This window comes from Dipodomys spectabilis, unplaced genomic scaffold (genome assembly GCF_019054845.1).
Source record: "Dipodomys spectabilis isolate Male_0828 unplaced genomic scaffold, ASM1905484v1 ptg000185l, whole genome shotgun sequence".
Taxonomy (NCBI): domain Eukaryota; kingdom Metazoa; phylum Chordata; class Mammalia; order Rodentia; family Heteromyidae; genus Dipodomys; species Dipodomys spectabilis.
In genome coordinates this window covers 1,703,166-1,724,657 of record NW_024870862.1, presented here as the reverse complement: position 1 = coordinate 1,724,657, position 21,492 = coordinate 1,703,166, and positions in this window count along the sequence as shown.

Here is a 21,492-nt window from a genome sequence, read left to right as displayed (position 1 = left end):
CTACTAAAACACTAATTTATGTATTGTGTGAGCACTTGGGGTTATTCAAGCTAAGTTTTTCATTGAATAATTTAATTTGTGTGTGTGAAAATTACAAAAATCTATACTAATTCCTTATTAGGAAGAAAGCAAGATAAAAAAGAGAAAATATCTGTCATTATTTAAAAGTTGTATTTCTATTATCTGATATCTGTAGTGCAACTGTATTGGATGAACTATCCGATTCTGATGCCATTTTCCTTCATGAAGTCATCCGAATTACATTTTGAGTTGCTTTCATGACTTCAATTCCTATATTTCTCTTAACTTTCTCACTTGAGGAAACCACAAAAACAACAGAAGCCTCTAGTATATACTTATGGGATGACTGGAGCTTCTCTTTCTTTTGAAATGTATTTTTCATGGGTTTTACAAAGACTTGTGATGTGCCTTTTATTAAACTAAGATTTTTTTTCTTTATCTTTTGGTACTGGTGCCTGGAGAAACAACTTTAAAATAGTACTAAAAATACTAAAAGATTCTTCCAAAGTTTCAGTATTTTTAAATATCCCCAAATCTCATAAGGCTACAGATTGTAATGTGAAAAAGAAATCTCTCTCTTCTCCTCAAATTATCCTGAACTATTGGAATATTGAATGCAAATTAATAATTCTGTTTTGTCAAATCGTTTCAATAGGGATACAGGTGGACCCATTGCAACAATGAGATTTGTCGAAAGCGAACTTTACAACTCTGGTGGGAGGGGGCGGGGTGATCAGGGAGGTTTGGGGGGCAGGGGGAGGATGGGACGGGATGAGAAGGGGAAACAAAGGAGGAGGCTACAATGCTTGATAAATAATGTACTCATTGTCTTGCCCAGGTAATTGTAACCCCTCTGTACAGTATTTTCACAATAAAAAAAAGAAAAAAGTTATGTTTTGTTACAGAATAGGTTCATTAATTTGGGTGGTGTATGCCATATTTTTGTGTCGTTATAGAGTAGCAGCCAGTGCTTGATGTAGTTAGGAGAGGGTGTGGTTAAGAATAAATTTTATTTTATTGAAAAACTGTGTACTTGATCACCATTGGTTAATATGAAGAACAAGCTATGCTCAAATGATGAAATAATAGCAATATTTTGCCTTTCTCTGCTGTAACTTTTACCTATAATTGATGCATTTAAAATTTGGCCAGTTGATCAACTGGAAAATTAGTGATCAAATATTTTATCAACAATCATTTAAAATATGTGTAACCATGACTTAATTTCTTTAAGATGTAGTTATATACAATTCAGATGCAAAAGTACTCACAATGAGAACTATGTTATGTAAACATGTTCTATGAGCTCTGTTGTTCCCTATCCTTATGGTTTGCCCTCCATCTCTATGTAAAAAATCGCTATTTCTTCTATAGTGCTTGCAATGGAGAATAGATGGACTATTTCTCTTAGAAATGACAATGCTGGTTTAAGTGATGTCACAGAGATGATTGCCTCTTTCTTCATACCTTTCTCAGTGTAGAAAATCTACATTATGATTGATCTGAAGTAAGAGAATGTAAGAACTTAGCTTTTCATTTGGTTGTTATTATTTTTTTCCAATTCTACCAAATTTTCCCTGAAAGGTGTGATTGTGTAGAAGAAAAAGAGTCCTCAACTTTCATCTACAATTGTCTGGAATTTAGTCTCTGTAGCTCAACCTTTCCCCAATTTCTTGACAATGGAGAGAGAAAATGACTGGAAGCCTGACTCTATTAAAGAAGGAAAAATAATTCACAAAACCTGTTAATAATAATGTTAGATAGTTGTGAGCTGCTGCAATACTATTTTGCACCCTAGGACATAGATATCTTGTTTATGTAGAAATGAGTTTTTTGTCTTTTTTTCATGCTGGGCTTTGGGCTTGAACTCAGAGACTAGGTCCTCTCCGAAAGCATTTCTTTTTTGAGTTTGGGACTTGAACTCAGGGCTTGGACACAATCCCTTAGGCTCTTTTTCTCAAGGCTAGCCCTCTACCACTTGAGTCAGAGCATCACCTCCAGCCTTTTCTGTTTATGTTGTACTGAGGAATCGAAACCAGGTCTTCATGCATGGTAGGCGAGCATTCTACCACTAAGCCACATTCTCAGCGCCTACCAAAACATTTTTGCTCAAGGCCAATGCTCTAGCACTTGAACCGCAGCACCAGTTCCGGGTTTATTTGTTTTGTTTTGCTTTGTTTTGTGTGTATTTGATTTATTTCCTGCCTAGGCTTTCTTCTAACTATGATCCACAGACTTCAGCCTAGTGAGTATCTGGTATTCAGTTCATGTAGAGTTTTTAACAGAAGTTAAATGATAAGAAAAATAAAGCATTTGTTAAGGAGAAAACTGTAACACAAAGTGATCTCCAGTTTTGCCATCTACCCACTGGAGCAAATGTAGGGTGTTTCAAATACATTTCTAGACTCTTCCCTCTGTTTGGGAATGTGTGGGGAATTCGCTGATGGCAGATTTCCTTCAGTCATTCCTCTAGGTAAGGCAGTATTCTGGGCTGCATTCTGTTACCCTGGGCTAAATTTGATCCTCAAATTCTTAAAAGGAAATAATAGTTCGTATACAATGCAGCCTGGCCAGTTCACAAACTGCCAAATTAAAAACAAAAGATCATTGAAGATTTGTTGTTGGGGGATTAAATTTTTTGAGTTCCAGTTATATTTTAGATATGAAACCCTTGTCCGTTGTATGGCTAGTAAAGATCTTCTCCCATTCTGTGGGCTTTCTATTGATCTTGCTAGCTATGTCCTTTGCCGTGCAAAAGCTCTGCAACTTCATGCAATCCCATTTGTCCAACATCCTATTTGTTGTGTTTCTGGGTCTCTATTAAGAAAATTTCAGCCTGTGCCAAGGAGACCTAGGGTTTCTCCTAATGAATCCTGTAATGTTTTCAGAGTGTCTGCTTTGACTCCGAGGTCTTTGGTCCATTTGGAGTTGATTCTGGTGCAGGGTGATATATAAGGATCTAGTTTTAGTTTTCTGCAAGTAGTTAACCAATTTTGCCAGCACCATTTACTGAAGAGGCTGTCTTTCTTCCATTCTATATTTTTAGCTCCCTTATCGAAGATTAGATGGCTATAGGTCTGTAGGTTCTTTTCTGGGTTTTCAATTCTATTCCATTGGTCCTGAGGTCTGTTCTACGGCTTTGTAGTGGAGTTTGAAATTTGGTATTAATATTCCTCCAGCAGTGTTCTTTCTGTTGAGGATCGTTTTTGCTATTCGGGGTCTTTTATTGTTCCATATGAATTTTTGAATTGCCTCTTTTATTTCCTTGAAGAATGAGATTGGAATTTTGATAGGTATCGCATTGAATTTGTAGATAGCCTTGGGAAGTATTGCCATTTTCATGATGTTGGTCTTTCCAATCCAGGAGCATGGGAGTTTTTGCCACTTTCTAAGTTCATATTGATTTCATTTTTCAAGTTTTTAAAATTTTTATCATAGAGGTGCTTCATTTCTTTGGATAAGTTTATTCCTAGGTTTTTTTTTGTGGGGCTATTATGAATGGAGTTGCTTTCCTAATTTCAGCCACACTTTTCTCATTGTTGCCATACAGAAAAGCCAACAAATAAGTGGGCTAAAGACTTAAAGAGAAACTTCTCTGAAGAGGAAAGAAGGATGGCCAATACACACATGAAGAAATGCTCAACCTCCCTAGCCATAAAAGAAATGCAAATCAAAACGACATTGAGATACCACCTCACTCCAGTTAGAATGGCTAAAATCAAGAACTCTAAAAACAACAGAAGCTGGGGAGGATGTGGACAGAAGGGAATCTTACTGCATTGTTGATGGGAGTGTAAACTTGTCCAACCACTTTGGAAAGTAGTATGGAGGTTCCTCAAAAGACTTCACATAGACCTGCCCTATGACCCAGCAATCCCACTTTTGGGCATTTACCCAAATGTTCACAAACAAGACCACACTAAAACTACCAGCACGACTATGTTTACTGCAGCACTATTTACTATAGCTGAGATATGGAACCAACCCAGATGCCCCTCAGTAGATGAATGGATCAAGAAAATGTGGTATATATACACAATGGAATTCTATGCCTCCATCAGAAAGAATGACATTGCCTCATTTGTTAGGAAATGGAAAGACTTGGAAAAAAATATATTAAGTGAAGTAAGCCAGGCCCAAAGAAACATAGGTCCCATGGTTTCCATTATTTCCAATATCTAGTGTATGTCTGAGTCAAGCAGAAAAGTTCAGATAAGGTGATGTTAGGGAAATGAGCCCTAAGATATGTATTCAAATGTTTTTTTTTTTCTTTCATGAGATTGTTTCTAACACATTTACAAGATTATTTCTTTGTTGCTTTGTATGTCCCTCCCCCACAGTATAACCCCTGCTTTCACTGTATTTGATTTCGGTATGATTTGTGAAAGGCAAGGGAAAAAACAAATCATTTAAATAGGGATAGAGGTGTACTCAATGCAACAATGAGATGTACAGGTCGTTATATCGAAAAATGAACTTTACAACTTTGATGAGATGAGGGGGTAGTGGGAAGGGTTGGATGGGGGGGTCAGGAGGGAGGACGGGAAGGGATGGGAAAGGGAAACAAAGGAGGAGGCTACAATGATTGATAAGAAATATACTCATTATCTTGACCATGTAATTGTAACCCCTCTGTACAGTATTTTCACAATAAAAAGATAAAATAAAATAAAATAAATAAAAAATAAAAACAAAAGTTTAGGCTTCAAATTGGCACTCTTAACCGTAAAAGCATATTGCAACTGGACCTGATTTGCTGTACCCTTCTAAGTGTCCTGAGTCTCTTTGTGTCTGGGTCTGTATATCTCTCTCAAAATTGTGACCTTAGGAGGATGACAAATATAGGTGGCTTTAATCATGTTGTTTTTAGGTCTTGCGATATTTGGACTGAAAATAAACATAACGATTAAACTCGTTAACCTTACCTCAAAGCTTTATATGTTTAATCCCAATTCTTTTTCTTTTTATAGCAAATCATTTCTACACACATACAATTTAATATTATTAAACTGAATTAAATATAATCCGGTAATGAATTGGCACCAATCCAGTTATTACTATCAATAAGTCCATCCTGCAAACTGTTACTCAGCAAGTCTATAGAATGCTAATTTTCAGAACCGTATCTATCATTAGAAGATGTGTATATGCAATGGAAGATTTATTAAGTACAGACATCACTTCTATGACATTTGGCATGCTGTTGTGTGTTAAAAATAAGAACATTGTCCTTAGAGTCTCTTGTGAAACACTGAATTTGAGTATTTGTAAATGTGGCATCTTTCTAAGTTATTTACATGTCAAGCTTCTGTTCACCATCATCCATGTCTCCTATGAAGTAGATAAACTTTATTATCATTAGAACACCTTTGTTTTTCCAAGAGGAAGGATTAGGTGAAGTCTCCTTGTAAGTGTAATTATGATTCCACCATGGTCATTATCCTTAATAATCTTTTACACATGCATGCATGTTTGTTTTCTCATTCTGACAAACTGATATCCCCGGAGGATTAATTTATTAAAGGTTAGAGCATGTTTAGTCAATACATTTCTCTCAGGGACAATTTGTTCTTAATTAAGAAATTATTTAATAAAGCTAAAAATCTATTTTTGGTTTATTTTTTGGAATGTTTGTAAAAAATGTCTCTATAGTTGACTGATGTTTGTTCTAGCTCTATTTTTTTCTGTCGGATTGGAAAATCTAATTAGTCATTTGAATTTTACATAATTGTCTTCTAGCAACTCAGTACATGTCTGTCCTTGTCTTCAACGTTGATATCAGCATATTATGTTCTGATATCCTTAATTAGTCTACCTATATAGATTTAAATGTTTAGCTTACTATCAACAAAAGCTCTATTCATACAATATTTTTGAAATAGTAGAAAATTTTTCTATTTTAATGATAATTGTCTTAAATATTTACTGACTGTAGTTCCAAAGGGCTATGCTTCAAACTGATTAATTAGATATTTTTTCATGTAATGCTTCACAGCTTAGCTTGCTTTTTTAAATAATTTCTCTTTGTAGTAGTTACTCAAATAAATTTATTCGTAGTGTCTCATATATGGGAAGCACTTTTAATGTATGCTTTAAATAACATGACTACTATATAAACTGAAATATTTGAAGAAATAGGACTGTCACAACATGAAAATAAGGACATTGACATTACAAGTATAAGAAAGAAAAGAAAATAGAATTCCATTATGTACATATACAACATTTTCTTGATACATTCATCTACTGAAGGGCATCTCGGTTGGTTCCATATCTTAGCTATGGTAAATAAAGCTGCAATAAACATAGTTATGCTGGTAACTTTAGTGTGGTCTTGTTTATGATTATTTTGGTAAATGCCCAAAAGTGGGATTGCTGGCTTATAGGGGAGCTCTATGTGGAGTCTATTGAGGACTCCCCATACTGCTTTCCGAAGTGGTTAAACAAGTTTACACTCCCACCAACAATGCAGTAAGGTTCCCTTCTGTCCACATCTCCTCCAGCATCTGTTGTTATTAGAGTTCTTGATTATAGCCATCCTACATGAGATGAGGTGGTATCTCAATGTTGTTTTGATTTGCATTTCTTTTATGGCTAGAGAGGTTGAACATTTCTTCATGTGTCTATTGGCCACCTGTCTTTCCTCTTCAGAGAAGTTTCTCTTTAACTCTTTAGCCCACTTTTTTATTGGGAAGTTGTTTCTTTGAAGATTTGTTTTGGGGGGATTTAATTTTTTAAGTTCCAGGTATATTTTAGATCTGAGACCCTTGTCTGTTGTATGGATAGTGAAGATGTTCTCCCAATTTCTTAGGAAATGGAAAGACTTGGAAAAAATTATATTAAGTGAAGTAAGCCAGGCCCAAAGAAACATAGGTCCCATGGTTTCCCTTATTTGCAATAACTAGTATATGTCTGAGTCTAGCAGAAAAGGTCAGATAAGTTGATGTTAGGGAAATGAACCCCAAGATAAGATTCAAATGAATTTTGTTTTTTTTTTCTTTCATGCAATTGTTTCTAACATATTTATAAGATGATTTCTATGTTACTTTGTATATCCCTCCTCCCGTTATAATCCATGCTTTCACTGTATTTGATGTTGGTATAATTTGTGGAGGGGAAGGGAAAAACAAATCGCTTAACTAGGGATGTAGGTAGACCCATTGCAACAATGAGATATACACGTCGTTATGTGTAAAAACGAACTTTACAACTTTGATGGAGGATGAGGGGAGGATCAGGTGGAGGTGGAAGGGGAGTATGGGAAGGGATGGGAAGGGGAAACAAAGAGGAGGCAACAATGCTTGATGTGAAATGTACTCATTATCTTGCCCATGTAATTGTAACTCCTCTGTACAGTATTCTCACAATAAAAAAGAAAAGAAAACAGAATTACAGCTTGTAAGAGAAAGCTTTTGATTTATTGGAAAGTCAATACTTAAAGAAGTAAGGACAGTGTCATGTTTTAAAAATTCCTAGACATGATTACATGGCTCACTCACTAAGAAAAATAGCATAGAATACACTTAGCTTTGATATAGAATGATACAGCAATTAATATTCTATAAGCAACTAATATTCTGTAAGCAATTGAATCTGCTCTGAAGGAAGATGCTATTAGTTAAAATAATATGCTTAGTTGGGTCAAAAACACAAAACGTGGACTAAGTCTTGAGAGTTTAAAATTTGGTATTGATATTCCACCAGCAGTGTTCTTTCCCTTGAGGAGCGTTTTTGCTATTCAGGGTCTTTTATTGTTCCATATGAATTTTTGGATTGCCTCTTCCATTTCCTTGAAGAATGAGGTTGGAATTTGCTTGGTACTTGCATAAGAACAGACCTCAGGACCAATGGAATAGAATTGAAAACCCAGAAATGAAATTACAGACCTAATGTCAACTAATCTTCGATAAGGGAGCTAAAATAGTAGAATGGAAGAAAGACAGCCTCTTTAGTAAATGGTGCTGGCAAAATTGGTTAACTACTTGTAGAAAACTAAAGCTAGATCCTTATATATCACCCTGCACCAGAATCAACTCCAAATGGATCAAAGACCTCAGAGTCAAAGCAGACACTCTGAAAACATTACAGGATGGCATAGGAGAAACCCTAGGTCTCCTTGGCTCAGGCCGAAATTTTCTGAATAGAGACACGGAAACACAACAAATCAAAGAAAGGTTGGACAAATGGGATTGCATGAAGTTGCAGAGCTTCTGCATGGCAAAGAACATAGCTAGCAAGATCAATAGAAAGCCCACAGATTGGGAGAAGATCTTCACTAGCCATAAAACGGACAAGGGTCTCATATTTAAAATATACTTGGAACTCAAAAAGTTAAATCCTCCAACAACAAATCCTCAAAAAACAACTGCCCAATAAATAAGTGGTCTAAAGACTTGAAGAGAAACTTCTCTGAAGAGGAATGAAGGATGGCCAATAGACACATGAAGAAATGCTCAACCTCCCTAGCCATAAAAGAAATGCAAATCAAAACAACATTGAGATACCACCTCACCACAATAAGAATGGCTGTAATCAAGAATTCTAACAACAACAGATGCTGGAGGGGATGTGGACGGAAGGGAACCTTACTTCATTGTTGGTGGGAGTGTAAACTTGTTCAACCACTTTGGAAAGTAGTATGGAGGTTCCTGAAAAGACTTCACATAGAGCTCCCCTATGACCCAGCAATCCCACTTTTGGGCATTTACCCAAATGTTTACAAACAAGACCACACTAAATCTATCAGCACAACTATGTTTATTGCAGCATTATTTACCATAACTAAGATATGGATCCAACCCAGATGCCCCTCAGTAGATGAATAGACCAAGAAAATGTGGTATATATATACACAATGGAATTCTATGCCTCCATCAGAAAGAATGACATTGCCCCATTTGTTAGGAAATGGAAAAACTTGGAAAAAATTATATTAAGTGAAGTAAGCCAAGCCTAAAGAAACATAGGTCCCATGGTTTCCCTTATTTGCAATATTTAGTATATGTATGAGTCAAGCAGAAAAGGTCAGATAATGTGATGTTCGGAAAATGAACCCTTAGATATGTATTTAAATGTTTTTTTTCTTTCATGCATTTGTTTCTAACTCATTTATAAGATTATTTCTTTGTTGCTTTGTATGTCCCTCCCCCACAGTATAACCCCTGCTTTCACTATATTTGATGTCGGTATAATTTGTGGAAGAGATGGGGAAAAACAATTCGTCAAGGATACAGGTGGACCCGTTGCAACAATTCGAAGTAAAAGTTGTCATATCGAAAACGAACTTTACAACTTTGGTGGGGATGGGAGGGGGGGGAATTGGGGGAGGGGAGCCTGGGAAGAGATGTGAAGGGTAAACAAAGGAGGAGGCTGCAATGCTTGAGAAATGTACTCAATATCTTGCCTACGTAATTGTAACCCTTCTGTACAGTATGTTCACAAAAACTAAAAATTAAAATTAAAAAAAAAAACTTGGACTAACTGAATCAGTGGAAAATAAGTCATCACGTAAGAACTATAGGAGAGATGCAGCATACAGAAGCAGTTCATTTAGAATAACCAGAAGAGGGACACACACAGAGAGAGCTGATCTAAGACGGAGTCTCTGAAGAGATCCTTACGATGAACATTTTGTTTTCATAGTGAGATAATGGTTTTAGATCCCAAATTCTACATGTCAGTCTTTTCTACAAATAGCACATAGAGGAAGTTAGAATGAATATAGCAATACTTTGATTCAGGAGAGAGATATTACCCACTGAGCAAAACCATGTGAAGCATGATTGTATCCTGCAGAGACCAGGGGTGGATAAACGGAAGTTAAGAAATTCATATCACATTTCCTTGCCCATTTTAGGCTACAAATCTCAGTTAATGGATGGATATTATATTTATCTTTGTTTCTTCAAGTATGTATCAGTTAGGGTTCTCTAGCTAACAACAGCTAGTAGGAGATTATCTATACATAGATGGTCCTTAATATCCAGGGGATATTGGTTCCAGGAAACCCTCTGGATATTAAAATCAATTGCATTATACAACACAGTGATGTATTCCCATATTACTATAACAATTCCAGATATGTATTCATCAAAACTCACAACTAGCCACCTGGCTTTAATTACTATTTAGAATTACTTCTTTATTCTTCTAATCATTTCATATTCACCTTGTCCTCACAAGAACTTCTGATGGTGTACTAGATTTTTTTCTACTAATGTAATAAAATTCCTAACTAATATGATTAAATTAAGATGAAAATGTTTTTAGCACAGAGTTTTGGCTAACTTGTAACATTTCTTCTACATTGTGAAAGCAGTACATGACAGAGCAAGCACACGTCTCTGAATATTAAGAAGCAAAAGAGAGCAAGGAATGGACAAGACAAAATCCCAATGACTGAGAACTTCCCAGTAGGTCCCATTTCTCTAAGATCCCTACAACTGGCAATAGCATCAAAACCTGGAGACCATGTTTTAATACATCAGCCTTCTATTCACTTTTAAAATCCGAAATGTGAAAGCTAGTCATGTTTTCTTTGTTTTGGGGATGATCTTCAATACTGACACATCCGGGTTTATAGTAGTGCCCATAATTATCTTGTCATGTCTTTGATTAAGTAGTCATAATTTTTCCACTGCCTCTAATTACAAGACACTGTGGTATTAAGCAATACCATACTCGATATTCATGTCACTTTTATGTAGCAATGGTCCAATTTTCTTTTAGTATCCAGGATAACCAAAACCAGTATCATAACTTTGTTCTTCACCAGCTGTAGAGGTAGGAGGTGTTCACATTACACAGAGAAAGGTTTGATTTCTGGTTGAATAGTATTTGTGTCCCCCTGTGAAGCACTCTTAACTTTGGAAATAGAATAAGAGCAGAGCTTAAGGAGGCAACACAGGAAATAAAAATATTATTACTGGAATTAGCTATGATTAACCATGAACAATGCTACTTCCTTTGATCATTGGACCATGGAATCTTGGCTATGAGATAAAGGGCCATACATATGGAATCATTGCAACTTTGAATGGTTAACATGAGGAAGTCCAAGTTCTCAACTGGGCAGTGCCAGGTAGTTGGTTAAGAGGAATCTTAAGTCACCAACTCAATCTAGGACATTCTGAAGGACAACATTGATACAATCTAGATCATACAAGTAAGACACTTGGATAAAATCGAGTAATTCTCTAAAACTGCATTCTGAAACCAGTTATCTGCTGTGATAACTTCAGTAATTTTCTAAATTTAGTCATTTATATTTTTCTTAGTTTTTACTGAATGTAATCACAGAATCTTTGTATCAGGGTTGTTACTAAGATTGTCCATTGATAGATGGAACATAATTTAGAACAATGCCAGGGAAATAGAAAGTACTCTTAACTATCACCATCATGGATGTTAGATCATAAGTTAAGCTCTTTAAATGGCAGAGATGGAAAAATGTTTGTGGTATGGTAGAATCAGAATGCTCTAAAGAGTGAGATGTTTCTTCCTGCCTCTGTTTGTGTGTGTGTGTGTGTGCATATATATGTATATATGTGCCAGTTCTGGGCTTAAATTGAGGGTCTAGGCACTATCCCAGAGCATTTTGCCTAAGACTTGAAAAAAAAGACATTTTTGCTCAAGACGTTAACTCTATGAGCTTCAGCTCAACTTTTGGCTTTCTAGTGCTTGCTTAGAGGTAAGAATCTCGTGGGTTCTGCTACTTGTAATGGCTTAGTCCTTAATCCGCATATCTGAATTTCACAAGTAGTTAGGATTATAGATATCAACAACCAGAGCACCACCCATTTTTTCCTCTTTTGTATAGACCTTAATACTTCTCTTTAAGGATCTTAGACAAATAATCACATAAAAGCAAAAAATAAACATTTAAATACATATCTTAGGGTTCATTTCCCTAACATCAACTTATCTGACCTTTTCTGCTTGACTCAGACATATACTAGATATTGCAAATAAGGGAAACCATAGGACGTATGTTTCTTTGGGCCTGGCTTACTTCACTTAATATAATTTTTTCCAAGCCTTTCCATTTACTAACAAATAGGGCAATGTCACCTCCCCCACAATATAATCCCTGCTTTTACTCTATTTGATGTCGGTATAATTTGTGGAAGGGAAGGGAGAAACAAATCATTTAAATAGGGATACAGGTGGACCCATTGCTACAATGAGATGTACAAGTCGTTATGTCGAAAATGAACTTTACAACGTTGATGGGGGGGGGAGGATTGTGTGGGAGGGTGGGGAGGGAGGATGGGAAGGGATGGGTAGGGGAAAAAAAGGAGGAGGCTACAATGTTTGATAAGAAATGCACTCATTATCTTGCCCATGTAAATGTAACCCCTCTGTAATGTATTTTCACAATAAAAAATAGAAAAAGAAAAAAAAGGAATCTTAGACAAGTGTTTAAAGTCTTCCAAAGTTATTTTTATCATCTGCAAAACAATGTTAGAAATACTCATATACATTATAAACATAGATATACATGTATACACATACATTTATAAATGCAAGAACCAGTGTATCTGAATCTTAAAATTTGTCATAATAGCATTCTAGTATAAAATTATTACACAAAGCCTATTTACTCCATTAACTACCAACAGCATCTATAGCCTGTTGCATTATTCTTTAGAAAAGTAATTACTTTAAGTATACATTGCAACCATGAGTAGTGTAACTTAATTATCCGATAGTTTCATTAATTCAAAATTTAGCTCATTCATGAATAAAATATTCTCAGGGAAAATTTCAATATACACATGTATATGAAAGTAATACAATGAACTCTAGAATTGCCATTCTAATATAATAAGCCAACCTTGTTAAACTGATATGCTTCTTCTCATGAATAACAACTAGATATTTTCACTTAGGCTGGAGGGTCATATTCATCTTGACAAATTGCTTTGAGAAAATTCCCCTATCAAAGTTATCATGTAAAAATCTTCTTTTTGGAAAGTGGATTAACATGGTATAAATGGCTTTCTTCTCAAGTGTGTGTGATGAGGCTATCAATTTACATTCAGTTTTGAAAGAGAGATTGTAGAGGATCTATTTTCTATGTAGTGAATGGTATAGAAATATACATATTAATTTATGATGCCATCTAGAATACTATATGAATGTGCCTAAAATAGTAATCAGATTTTTGTTACCTCTGTCTATTCTAATGGTATGAAGAATATTGTTACTAGATATTCAGAAATACAACTACACATTGCATTCTAATTTCAACTACTCAATGAATATTTAAAATTGTATCATTTATCTTGTTGTTGAAAGCATAGAGGACTAAGGCCGTGATTTTTGGATCATTGGTCTGGCTTCAAAAAATCATGTTCTGGCGAGAAATTGAGATAACTATCCATTTATGTACATGGGTTATTTCCTGTTATTGACTTATTGTTATGGTAACAATAGAGTATAGAAACAGTTGATTCTATCAAACAGTTGTCAAGTCAGTAATTTTCATATGTCACTACTCCTAAGAAAACTATACTTTTTTCTCCTCTCTGTCTTTCTGTATCTATTTAAGTCTCTGTCTCTCTCTTGGGTCTCAATACTGGGGGTTGGACTCAGGAAGTGACATTGTCCTTGAGCTATTTTTGGTAGTAAACTGCAGAAAAAAGTCTCATAAATTTTCTTGCCTCGGCTGCTTTCAAACAGTGATCCTAAATCTTAGACTCCTGAATAGCTACAATTGCATATGCGGGTCACCAGCACTCAGCTTCTTCAGTATAATAATAATTCTTATAATACAGTTATAATAATTGTAACACATATATACTATGATATAATATACCATATGATGTATAATAATAGAATTATAATATAGTATAACTATATTATAATATATAATATTATGTATATTATATATTGCACATTATATAACATTACATATTGTGTATGATATATAACACATTATATATAACTATACATCATATAATATAATGTATAACATATGATATCTATTATATATCATACATTATATACAATAGCTAATATTAACATATACTGTTATAGTATATATTATAATATATGCAATATACAATATTATATACAAACATAATATCTTACATACATCATATTATCATTACATAATATATACATTATATAATGTATATAATATACATCATATAAAATGATAATATAATATTTTTTATATATCATTATTATTATGCATGAATTCTTACTAAAAATTGTTAGTGCTGCTACTTGGGCTTGACGTCAGGGCCTTGTACTTTTGCTGGGCTTTTTAGCTTAATATTGGTACTTCATAATTACCATTTGATCCACTGGGGCTGGCTGCAAACTGAGAACTCCGGGATTCTCAGATCTCAGCCTCCTAGTATCTAAACCTACAGTGATTTGTCAGTAGCATCTAGTTTTTTAATTTTTTTTCCTTTCTCATTTCATATTCAGGCAATAAAAAGGTTTTCTATAAACTTCTATGTCTTTCGTCTCTTGGACCTTTAGTCATGCCTTCAATGTATTCCTTGTGCAACATTTAACTCTGCAGTAATGATTCCATTTTCTTTTATTGTATCATAGAAAATTATGAAGTAGTCCTATAAATGCTCCCAGTCACACATATGTACATGTTTTATGAAATTAAATCATACCAATTACTCATCATTGTAAATTATTTTAGGAAAATGTTTGCCGAAACTAACCACATAATGTTATCATTAGCCAACAAAAATGTCCCCTCCTAATTCAAATAGAAAGGAAAAAAAACCTGGTCATATTAATTTTCTGATTAAATCCACTACTTTTTCTATATATCTTTTTGGAAGAGTTATACATTTGATATTTACCTAGATACCTTGTACAGACCTAAGGACAGAAAAATAATGGGTTATGTTGAATGTTTCTCATAATAATTACCACTCATGAAGAGATTATGGGTAAACAGAAGGATAGGGGGTACCATTTGTTGCTAAACTACAGCAACATAACACTTGAGATTTGGGTTAGAGAAAATAAAAAATGAAGCCACTGGAACTTAAAAAAATTGTGAGGATTATGGCAGCCACTAGCAAAGACTGAAAATCAGAGGAAACATTGATAGTATTTATGACGAGCAGTTTCTTGCAATAATTTAGAAGGTCTAGGCTTGCACATAAATTCTTGGGTGCTTCTTAAAGTATGATGAGCCACGTAGCATATTGTTTCTCTTTTATCCAAGAGTTAGATTTAAAGTCATAGAGTGCTGATACCAGTGAGGGATTTCAATGTACACTTCCACTCAAACAATAAGTATATAGAATAATTACTGTGCATTGGATGATACATATATATATATATATATATATATATATATATATATATATATATATATCAGTTTTTCCCAAAGGGAAGACAAAATAGAATGCATACAAATTTATGTATTGGAATGTAGGACATATTATATTTTTTATGAATTTTTTTTATATGGATACAACTAGGACCTAACCAGTTTTATGAAAGTCATATCTTTTATAAGTTATTTAATTATTTTCAAATATTATTTGTTTATAGAATACATCAACCATATCGATGAGTGAGGAAAAATATATTTGTTATAAAAGTATGTTACCTTATTTGTTATAACATTATTCATAATATTTTTGTGATAAAACATATTATGGAAAAACTATATTAAACAAATATAAATAGATTTATAATATTGATATTGAATCCTAGAAACTATAGAAAGATGAATTAATAATGGGCATGTATACATAAACTATGATGATAGACAATTGCTCATTTCATAGGCTTTATTATATTCTAAAAGTCTTAATTTTTTAGTAAATGAAGACATATACTTGTAGCACATCCATTTGAAATAACTTCAAAACCACTAAGAGCAGGATGTTTTTTTTGTCAACTCTATGAGATTAGTTATAGATGCTTCAGATGCTTTATTAAGTAAGTTATGGTAATTATTTTATTGCATGGTTTTTGTAGTATTGCAGTTTTTCTACTAAAACTATGTATTATGATGAATTACATATAAAAATACCAGTTAATTTTAATAGATATGTGCAGTAAGCTGTGACTTCTCATAATCAAGGATGGAGAACACTTACAAACTTGTTCGGTGCCCTTTTAAATCCCATAGAAATTAGTACCTCTTTCAAAAGACCCCTAGGAAACAATTCATTAAATAATAGTAAACACAAGTTTTGACTTATAATCTGTGCTATATTGTATCCATAGTTTTTCAAGACAGAGTTATGACTCATATTTATAAATGTTCCTCTTCACTGAATCACAACAATTCTAGCAGATGGTTTTGAATTTCTGTTTGTGTGTGTGTGTGTGTGTGTGTGTGTGTGTGTATGCATGTGTGTTTGTACATGTGTGGAATGTGTGTGTTAGTGCTGGGTATGTACTTAGGTCCTCATTCTCTCCTTTCACTATTTTTGCTGGAAGATGGACCTCTACCACTTGAGCCACAGCTACATTTAGAGAATTTTCCTTATTAATTGGAGGTAAGGCTTTCCTGGTATTTGTCTGACTAGACTGGCTTCAAATCTCAGGCCCTTGAGTAGCTAGGATAAGAGGAGTGAGCCACTGCTGCCTGGCTAGGAGGTTGTGTTTGTTTGGGTTATTTGTTGGATTCTAGGATTTTTTGAATTTCCCTCTTTATTTAATATTGAACAAATCATCTTTTATCAGATTGTGTTTAGTTCTTTTATGTCGTCTCCTTGCAATTCTCTCAGCTGACAGAATAAGGAGGTATATTGCTGGATCCTAAGGAGTATCTATGAACTTATATATCCATTCTGTATTTGCATTAAGCTAAGCAGGAGATTATAACATCTCTGATACCAATCCTCTAGTCTTATATTTCTAGCCATCGCACCTTGTCTGAAAGTTTATATCCAAAAAATGAGAAACAGTTCCCTCTATTCCATTGTTCATTTCTACTTATTCCACATACTGCTATCAGAATGGCTGACCAGAAACTTACTGTATTGATCACCATCCGCTTTATAGTGTCTCTTCAGTTTCCATGTTAATTAACTCTGTGCCTATTTGTTTTTGTTTTCTTTGCTTGTTTGTTTGGTCTGTCATGGAGGCTGAACTCTGGGCTTGGGCGTTGTCCCTCAGTTCTTCAGCTCAAGGATAGTGCCCTACTACTTGAGCTACAGCGCCACTTCCAGCTTTTTTCTGCTTATGCGTTGCTGAGGAATCGAACCCTGGGCCTCATGCATGAGAGGCAAGCACTCTACCACTTAGCCAACTTCCCAGTACCCCTATTTTCAATGTTTTTATAAATATGCTAATTCCATACACTTACCACGTAAATGTTTTACAAGTACTTACTCCCAGTATTTGCCTTAGCGTTTCAAATTCTTTTAATTTTATTTTATTGTAAAGATGCTGTACAGAGGGGTTACAGTTACATGAGTAAGTCAATGAGTATATTTCTTGTCGAGCCTTGTTACCCCTTCCCTTGTTGTTCTCCCACTATCCATTCCCTCCCCAACCCCTCTCACTCCTACTCCCACTGCAGTTGTAAAGTTCATTTCCAATATACTGTCTTGTGGGTATCATTGTTGCAATGGGTCATCCTGTTTCCTTGTTTGGGAAGCAATTTTTACACTTATTATTATTTTCAGCTTCAAATATTATATTATGACCTTTTTTGTTATATGTATTATTTTGACTAAAATGTAAAAATAAATATGTAAGAATATTTTCTTAAACATTTTAGTATATATTATTTTCTTATTTTTTTCTATACCTTTCATGGGAATTATTTCAATAACATGCAAACTATAAGGTTTTTTGGTGGCAGAAATATAAGAAAATTTATAAAGAAAAAAAGCATCTGAGACCATTCATTTCTTTTGTAAATCACAAGGTAAGACTACATCTTGAATTTTTATATTCTTACTATAGGCACATTCAAAGTATATACTAATATTAATTTTAAAATGCTTAAAATGTAAGTGTGTATTAATTTTTCTAATTGGGTCAATAAAGTAAACTACTAACTTTAACTGGTATTCAACTAGTTTGAAATACTAATTTTTAACTAGTTTTATATGTAAATACTAATTCACTTTATTGAATCAATTGCATTTGTCAGTGACAATTTCATTTAAAGCTACTTATGATGTCAATTGAGTAATCATACTATTAATTTTGGCATGAATGGTCTCAGAAAATAAATAAATACTTTAAAATTACACACCAAAAGATTTCTTTAACACTGAATAACTGTGTTGCACCTTAACATGTTCATTCTGTCGTTTTTATTCCAGAGTTGTAATCATTTATGTAGAAAACCTCATTATCTTAGTACCTTTAAAATCAGTTCCTAGAACAATCTGCAAGGATTACTGTACCTCACTTTGACTATGTCAGACACCTCTGCGTGTTCCTTCTGCTAGCACAGTGACACACCTTTTATTCTAGAACTGTTCATGTTATAATTTTCCACTGTGTGTATGATTAAGTTTCATGAGCAAGAAAGGAGAGAAACTTCGAGTAAGTCAAGACTTCGACTCGAGACTTCGAGTACAGTGCTTGACAAGCCTGGAAGAGCTCTGAAGTGTAACAGTCCTGTAATCTTGAGCAGTACTTCTGACATCACAAATGCTCCCCAGGAGGCCTTAAGACAGGGGGTGAGTGGCTATCCCATCCACGAATTGCAGGAAGCAATTGAAGGCTATCCTCAATCTAACACTGGAGAGGTAACTGGCTTCCAGAGTGATTTTTCGTTATGCTTCAATGTTATACATTTCAATTATTCTTGCTCCCTAATACCAAATTCTTCACCCTGTTAAACACACATTTAATAACTGTCCTTTCCTTCTTAACAAGCAATAGAGAGAAAAGAGGTAAAATATTTTCTCAGACGCCACAGAAGCTAAGAGGAATGCAAGAGGACTTAGAAAGTATATTTAGGGAAGTAATTTAAATCAATCGCAAGCTCATAGTCATATTCAATAGGTAACATTGCTTATGTGAAAATTAGAAGGTGATTTTATCTGGTGGGAATTGACAAATATATATCCAATATTAATCATCCTTTACAAACATTCTTAGAGAAATCCACAATGACGGGCTAAAATATACTTTTAAGTCTTTACTAAAATTGTCATTTATTTCCAGGTTTCTTGCCTTTATTATTTTAATTGTAAGGTAATATCTAATGTATGGGACCTGTGCAATGTTGTTGTTCATATCATATCCAAAAAGTGTTCTCTAACAATTATTTCTTAACAGTGTTTATGCAATCACATGAATTCACTTGGGGAGTTTTAAGTAAGGCTAGCTGATTCCTAAACTTCACATTGCCTAAATCAGTAATGGGGACTAATGTTATTGGAGTAGGGCTCATTATTATTGTAAATTAATATATTATCATTAAAATTATTACACTACTGTTAGAAGTTAATGTAAAATACTACTTGAAAACTAGTCCCCTAAAAATTGTGCATTGACAGCCTATTGCTATTTTACCTAGTTAGAAAACAGCAATGTTACATATTGGATAATTCATCTTGTTTTATTTCAAAAAATAAACTCTGACTTAAAAGTAAAATGATTTCTTTAGTTAATATTTCTTAGTGTGAGAGATACTCTGTATGTGCTGAATTTACAACTTTGATATTTGTTCATAAGCTTTCTTATAATACTTTAATTTATATCAGCATAGTGAAACAAAATTGATATTTACATATAACATTTCTAGCCATGAAAGGTAATTAAGCATAACTTGTACCAGTATTGCCTGTTTCTGCAATGTTTTTATGTTATAATATCCAATTTAAACTCTTAATCCCAAAAGAATAAACTATTTATTGGTAGTTAGAAAAAAAACACTTTAATTTATGCTAATTACAATGTCTAGAATCCGAGAGGTAGCAGCAGGAAAGTAACTCATATTTGTAGGAAAGTATCCATTCTAGAATGAAGAATGATACTACAACTGAACAAATTGGCCCAAGAGGATCAAGTTAAGCCATAATTGGAAATGCTAAAAGTAAAATTACAGAGCTGTAAATAAAACATCATAAACTGTACTAAGTTAATACCCCAAAACGACAGATACAAAAATGACAAGAGAAGAAGAAAACAATTAATCAATATTTTTAAGTCCTTAATAATACCTAAATTTAAGAATAATCATGTTGGAAAAAGAATTATATTCCAGTAGATTTCAATTTTTTTTAAATTATATCTAGGGTCAGAAGGATAAACAGATATAGCTATTAATAAGGCCTAAAAGATGGGGTCCTGACTATGTGTATCACTTTTCTCATTTCATGCCTACTCAGGTCCTAACCCTCTCTGCTCCACCAAACGTGGCATCCCTACTACATATGCTTTTGACATATTACACATGAATTTACCTAGTTTGTGGCAAGCTTTTGTTTGTTCTTGCCTCTCAGATTTCTAAGCCTCCAAAACAGGTATTTGATTTACTTCTTTCACTTTTTAGTTTTTTTTTTTAAGTAAACACTCACTTGCTGATGTTATTGATTGATTGCTTGATGGATGGATGGATAGATGAATGGGTAGATGGATGGATGCCTATACATGGGCTTGAACTCAGGACCTCACTCTCTTCCTTGTGCCCCTTCCCCCCACACACACATTCAAGACTGGTTCCCTACCACTTGAGCCCTGGATCCACTTCTGACTTCTTGGTGGTTAATTGGAAATGTGGCTTCAAACCTTGATCCTCAGAGCTCAGTCTCCTGAGTAGCTCGGATTATAAGCATGAACCACCACCACCCAGGTCATATTGACATTATTTGTGTGTTTGTTTTCCCCAAGCACACAAAGGAATAAAGTAAAATATTACACAACCATTTAATTTGTTACTCACTAGGGCAAAATTAGAACTCTTTCCTCCAAAAGACTTATAACAAACTGGTACATATTTATATCTAGGATTGGAAGAACTTAGCATTTTCTTGTCCTGGTGAGATTTCACTGGAAACTGCATTACTATTTTCTCATTCACATAATTACTGCGGCCATCTTGGTAAGCTTGCCGAATGTGCACATGTGCACATGAATGTGGATTCTTATCATTTGTTTGAACTATATTCTATACATTTACCATGCACTCCAAATTGCTTAATACTAAAGATTACTTCACAGAACAGAACTTGAGTTTGTGAATGTACTTATCAATTAGATTAATTAATTAATCAATTATTGATTCCCGATTAATTAATAATTCTCAATAGTTCAACCTGACAGTTTCTTTAGTCTGTTTTCATAAACGCAAGACCAAGGGTCAGAAGTGTTAGGAAACCTGCCTATGGCCTTACATCTAACATGATTTGGGATTACAATGCAGTTTTTCTGAACAGGTAAGGTAGCATGGAATAGAGCTTGAACCTCCATTTGAGGCCCAGGAAAAATGTTATTTAAAACTTCTCATTAATGTACTTTAATTAATCATAATGCAAGAACATAAATTCATTAATTATAAGA